The sequence below is a fragment of the Phalacrocorax aristotelis genome, chromosome 27, assembly GCF_949628215.1.
Source record: "Phalacrocorax aristotelis chromosome 27, bGulAri2.1, whole genome shotgun sequence".
In the NCBI taxonomy this organism is placed as follows: domain Eukaryota; kingdom Metazoa; phylum Chordata; class Aves; order Suliformes; family Phalacrocoracidae; genus Phalacrocorax; species Phalacrocorax aristotelis.
In genome coordinates this window covers 9,663-15,686 of record NC_134302.1, presented here as the reverse complement: position 1 = coordinate 15,686, position 6,024 = coordinate 9,663, and the positions used below count along the sequence as shown (strand labels likewise).

General features: G+C 56.4%; 1 long non-coding RNA gene across 1 annotated transcript; it reads left to right on the top strand.

Annotated features, from left to right (window-relative positions):
• Positions 1-303: 303 nt before the first annotated feature.
• Positions 304-3,112, top strand: LOC142048797 (uncharacterized). Its single transcript, XR_012657535.1, has 3 exons — positions 304-1,075; positions 1,242-1,474; positions 2,781-3,112. It is a non-coding gene; the product is annotated as an uncharacterized LOC142048797 (long non-coding RNA).
• The last annotated feature ends 2,912 nt before the right edge of the window (positions 3,113-6,024 follow it).

The following is a 6,024-nucleotide window of genomic DNA, read 5'->3' as shown; positions in this document are numbered from 1 at the left end:
CCTGCCTTTCTTCGGTTTGCTCTGCAAAATCAGATCTTTCTCCCTTAACCTTGCGGTAACAAGAAGTTAAGAATAACTTTCAGACTTTTTGAACCTGCTTTGCCAAGCGTTTTTACTTTTTCTTCCTTTTTCCAGCTGGCTGCGTCTTCCGGTCTGATAAACTTGGCTCTAAATTAGATCTCTTGAGTGTGTAGTTTTCAGGTGCTCTTTAACCTTTTTCTGCCTGAAAGTGCAGAGGATGCTTTGGGGTGGTTTTTTTTTTGCTGCGGGGGCGTTGTGGGGACAAAGGCAGCGAAGGTAAAAGGCATTCGGGTACAGGATCAATGGGAAGAAGTAGGAGAAAGCAGCAGGCTCGCTGCAGGCGCCCTGGGAACGCGGGAACCTGGGCGGAAGGATCACCTTTGGCCTGGACAGAGCCCGAACTCCAGTTCGGATTGTTGCTGGAAGAGCTGCAATAAAGCACGACTGCAGTCTCTGCAGAGTCCCCCGGTGCAGGGATATAACGAAGATTACTCATCCAGCAATCCCAGAGCATCCTTAAACATAAGGAAGAAGCTAATTTAAAATTCAAGGCTCCTGGGTGTTGTTTGGTTGTTTATTGCTAGCTTGAAACCCTGTGCTCTTGCTGCGGCTGGCGTCGGTGCTGGCGATAGGGATAAATCCGGCTTAGTTAAGTCGCGTGGGTCAAGGACCTTGTCAGGGCCGAGAGGAAACATAAAGACCGACGCCAGCGTTCACCCGTACCGATGTTACCGGAGACTTATCGCGTTATCTCTAGTCCTTGGGGCACCAGACCGGAGTTTATCTCCGCTGGAAACTGGGCTTTCTCGTGAGCCGAGCGGCGTCAGCCCCCGCCCCGCTGCGTCACCAGCAGCATCGGGCTTTAACGTTTTGGCTGTATAAAACAGGAACGCTAACAAACCCCTACCTCGCCGCGGTCCCAGGCGACGCAGCTGGGGACGGCGCTTCGAGTCGCACTGACCTACTTTCCTCTCCGCTCGCGGAGCTTGAACGGAGCCACATCTGCCGCGGCAGAAGTGCTCGTGGGTGAGGTGACGGATTTGGTGCGAGATACGTAAAAAGGGCCGGGACTAAAGGGAATTATACCATTCCACCGGCATTTCTGCTGCCTGATGCTGACTTTGGAGTGGGTTTTTTTTTCTCCCCTCCAGCCTCCTTTTAAGCCACTTCCTTTTAATCTCTCATTTTCCAACCTTTTTTTGTTACAAGAGCAAACGCAGCGAGCGCAGCGAGCGGCAAGCGGCAGCTCCCCCTCCCCATCAAATGCACAAAAAAGCAAAGCACGTGCTTCAGTGCAAGACCAAGAAGCCCAAAGTGAGACACTCGAAGGCGGCAGCGGCAGCGCCCGCCTACCACGGCTTCGCACCGCGACCTTGGGTGAGGCGAACCTCCACGGGACCTGTTACCGGTGCCGGGGACAAGGAGGGCAGCCGCAGCCGTGCGGGTGCTGAAGGTCAGGCTTGGCCTCCGTTTAGGAGGAGTACGGGCCTCGGGTTTCCAGGGTTGCTCTTGCCGTGCCCAGCTGAAAGGCAGGTTGGGTGCTGAGGGCTGCTGAAATTCGGGGTGAGGGGTTGCAGGGCTGGCAGGGAGGTGGCGACCTTTCTAATGGGTTTAGCAGGGATCTAGAGGGTCATGGGAGGAGAGGAGGCTGCTTGGAGGATGCCATTAGGCTCCCTTGACCATAAATCGTTGTCAAACGTGCCTTGAGGGAGATCTGCAAGGGACGGCTGCCCTTTGCCTTTCTGCCTGCTCGCGCCTGTGACGCGCCTTCGTCCGGCAGCCGATTCCCGAAGCCTGGCGCGACGCCTTTGGGGGCTGCTCTTCTCGCTGGGTTCCCCGGCTCAGGGCGGGGAGGCGAAACGCTTGGGGTCGGCACCTGTGGCTTGTTCTTCACCTCGTCATTTCCCAGCGCTCCCCGCGCCTTTCCTCTCCAGCCTGTTCTTGCCCCGTTAATTACGGAGTCATCCCCGAGTTAATGGAGTCATTAGCGTTGGGTGCAACCGGAGCGAGCGCGCGCCCGGGACGCCAGCGAGGGCGGAGGTTTGTCCCTCTGTGCCTCTTGGTGACCACGTGCTCTCCCGCTTCTCTCTTACCGGCGGGAAACACGGGCCGCCCGCTCCTCGCGTGACACGCGTTTCGGGGTTAGCCTGGTGACGAGCCTCCTGCTGCTGGGCGCTGAAGGGTGTCCCCCCCCCCACCCCGGTTCATGGCTTTCTAGGCGCTAGTACCTACCTCCCCAACAAAAACCTGCCGACCCTTACGCCCGCGGCGCTGCGGCTGGGTCTTACAGCTGTCAGAGCTGTCCCTTCGCCGGCAGGATGAACTCCCCGGGGCTGGGTAGCCTTCTGCTGGTGGGGAGGGGTTGCGTTTGGGGTAGCTTTAGCCCTTCCAGTGCGGTAGATAGCGGTCAGGCTTTCCCGTGTTGCTCGTAATAATTCCGGCATCAAGAGAGTAAATAACCTTCTTTACTTTGCCTTATCTCAGAATTTTAATTTTCTTGGTGACGCAGCTTCTGACCTTAAGGTCTGATGCTATTAATTGTCTACAACACTGCAGGTCTTTAGGTAGGCTCTTGCTTTTGCCAAAGCACCTGGGTTAAACATTCCTGAGCTTCTCTGATCCGCTTGCTTCTTCTACCAAGTGAAACCTTGTTCCAGACAAGGCGACAATGCTAATTTCCAAGATTTGGGGGATTTTTTTAATTTTAAAAAAAAAAAAAAAAAAGAGTAAAATGAATCATTCTGTATGTGAAACTACAGAATCACTGAGAGAAGAATTTGTACCGACTGCGACAGGAGCCGTAGCTTTGCACGACTCTCTTCAATGGCCGCCCTCACCGTTGAGGGTCAACGTTGGCTAACCAGGGCTGACGCACGCCTTCGTGCTGGGGCGTCCGGCGGGAAGATGCGTTTCTGTGGTCGCGGCTTGAAGAACTTCGAAGCTTGGAGCTACCCAAGACTCTCCTCTTGCTATGGGGTGAAGGTTGCCGCTGGGTCTTGTTCCAGTCGAACCAGGTCCTCCAGTGAAGGACGCTGGATGCCGCCTCAACGTATTTTTGAACATATTAAAATTAAGAAGAGCTTCCTCACAAGGTTTTGGGGTTTTTTGTTTTTATTTTGTGGATGCCTCTGCAAGATTCTGGGGGTGCTGGCTGACAGCCAGCTGGGCATGAGCCAGCAGTGCCCGGGTGGCCAAGGAGGCCACCAGCCCCCGGGCTTGTGTCAGCCCTGGTGTGGCCAGCAGGAGCCGGGCAGGGATGGGGCCCCTGTGCTCGGCCCTGGGGAGGCCCCACCTCGAATGCTGGGCTCAGGTTTGGGCCCCTGGGGACAAGAAGGGCCTGGAGGGGCTGGAGCGTGTCCAGAGAAGGGCAGCGGGGCTGGGGCAGGGTCTGGAGCACAAGTGTGCTGGGGGGCGGCTGGGGGGGCTGGGGGGGTTTAGCCTGGAGAAGAGGGGGCTGAGGGGAGCCCTTCTCGCTCTCTGCAGCTGCCTGAGAGGGGCTGGAGTGAGGGGGGGGTCGGTCTCTGCTCCCCAGGAACAAGCGATTGGAGAGGAAACGGCCTCCGGTTGCGTTGGGGAGGTTTAGGTTGGCTGTTGGGGACTATTTCTTCACCAAAAGGGCTGTCAAGCGCTGGCAGAGGCTGCCCAGGGAGGCGGGGGAGTCGCCACCCCTGGAGGTATCTAAAAGAAGGGCAGACGCGGTGCTTGAGGCTGTGGTTCGGTGGTGGCCGTGGCAGCGATAGGCTGGCGGTCGGACTCGATGGCCTTAAGGGTCTTCTCCAACCTTAACCGTCCCGTGATTCCGTGACAACCTGCTGCCACGCGGCTGGGACAAAACGAACCGCGGGACGGGTTTCAGCTTGCAATAAATTGACCGAGCGAGGATGGGAGAGCAGGTACCGGCGTTGGGAGAGGACTGCTGGAAGGGCGTGTGGGCGCGTCGTGTCTCTTCCAGGACCGGAATATCTGGGAGACACCCCCCCACCACCCCCACTGCAAACCAAGCAGGACGTGTCCCGCCTTCCAAAACCCCCCCTTGGGGACTGGGATGGTTTTGCCCACGTTTAAGGCCACCGGTCAAACCGACGTGTGGCCATCCCGATGACCGCGTCGCTTTGCACGGGAGCCGCGCTGCCTGTTCGCAGCTGTGGGCGCTGTCTTGGTAATGACAGCCCCTACGTGCCTGACACGGAGGGTTTTTTTGGGTATTCAGTTGCCATGGATCTGGAGTTGCTTATTATAGCTGCTACCGATGGCGCAGGTAATGGGCTTTTCACTGTTCACAGCTCTCTGTTTGCTTATTGCTGGAGGCAACAGGCTACCAGCAGATAGGAGAGCGAGAATTATCTGAGCACGACCCATGGCCCGCTGGTTTCTTTTCCTGCCGAGTGCTTGTTGGCTGTGGGTGCTGAAAAGCGCTCGTGCCCTCTGCGTGCAAGGCTTCCCCCTAAAAGCAGGCGCGCCAAATCCTTGCCCTTCCCCACCCTCCCTCTCTTGGCCGTTCAAACTGCAGCATCCCTGAATTTACATGCAAAACCACGCTAATTCAACCCGAACTGGTCTTGCCACGCTTTGGTAACAAGTTCGCCTTGCCTAACCTGCTGACTTCCCTGCTCGGACCAGATTATTCAGGAGAGGTGAGGAGCAGATCAAGGCAAATGACACGCAGGCCCAAGAGCTGAGCGCGCCCGCCGGTGCCGTTTCCTCCAGGCAGCAACGGGCCATAAACCACTCGATGCTTCTGGTCTCCAGTGGGAAACGTAAGGATCAAGTGGCGGCGGAAAGACCTCGCTCCCCCCCTCCTGGTGGGACCATCCCACTTGTGCCGTGCCTTAAGCGGGCTTTGTTTCCTTCCCGGGAGGCCGGGAGGGTACCTTTCACCGGCAGAGATTTACGGAGTTGGCTGCGGGAGGGGAAAGCCCTGCTTGGAACAATTTCTTCTGCTTTTAGTGCTAATGTATTTGTTTTAAATCTGGTTTTAAATCTCCTCTGGAGAATTGCAGCAAGTTCCGTGCGTATTTATGCAGAACTCTGATCACACTTGAAATCGCACTAACTCCTGACAAATTAATTAAATGCATCTCTAAATTTCTGGTGGAGTTCTAGCAGCCTTTTTATTGTTCTTTCTAAGATTCAGATTAAAATAGTCTTTAATGTGGAGAATCTATTGCAAACAATAATAAACTCCCACAGGGTTAGAGCAGAAAAAAAAGCATTAAATCCCCTTCTCTGCGTTTCTCAGAGCCAGCCCCAGACCTGCCAGGCTTGCGGAGAAGCCGCCGCGGTGAACTCGCTTTGGGATCAGGGTCAAACGTTGGGAAGATGTTCCTCCACCTGGGGAGGAACGACCTCACGCACCGGGACGTGGCGGGTGGGGTGGGGGGGGGCAACCAGCCCGCAAGCAGCGTCGCAGGAGGAGCCCTGGTGGGCACCGAGGGGACCGCGAGCCGCCAATGGGCCCTGGCTGCGGAGGCCACCCAACGCTGGGGAGGCCAGTGCTGAGGCTGTGGGGTCTCCGTGCTCGGAGACGTCCGAAGGTGGTTGGACACGGTCCTGGGCCACCGGCTGTAGGTTGAGCGATGGGGTTGGACCAGGTGACCTCCAGAGGTCCCATCCAACCCTGGCCCTTCAACAGCTTGGAGGCAAGGGGTTGGGTCCCGCTCAGAGGCTGGGCTGAGGGCCGTCACGGTCGGTCTGTCCAGGGATACACCTCTGAGTCTCCACGTTGCCTTGTTTGTACCGATTCTGCCGGCGTTTGGCGCTTTCGCACGCAGAATTGTGCCCAGCCCGTCTCAGCTTAAACGTCAGCCTTTAATCAATACTTGGAGGGGGGGATGGAAAGAGCCGCGAGAAATATGTCCTGCTGGCTTTTAATTCTAAATAAATATTGTCCTCAGGAGCACGTTTCAAGAAGGAATGATCCCTACAAGGCGCAGCAGACATGCTGATGTGATTTTCTGGTCTTCAGCGCCTGTTTGTCACACCGTTTTGATGTGCAGATTTAAA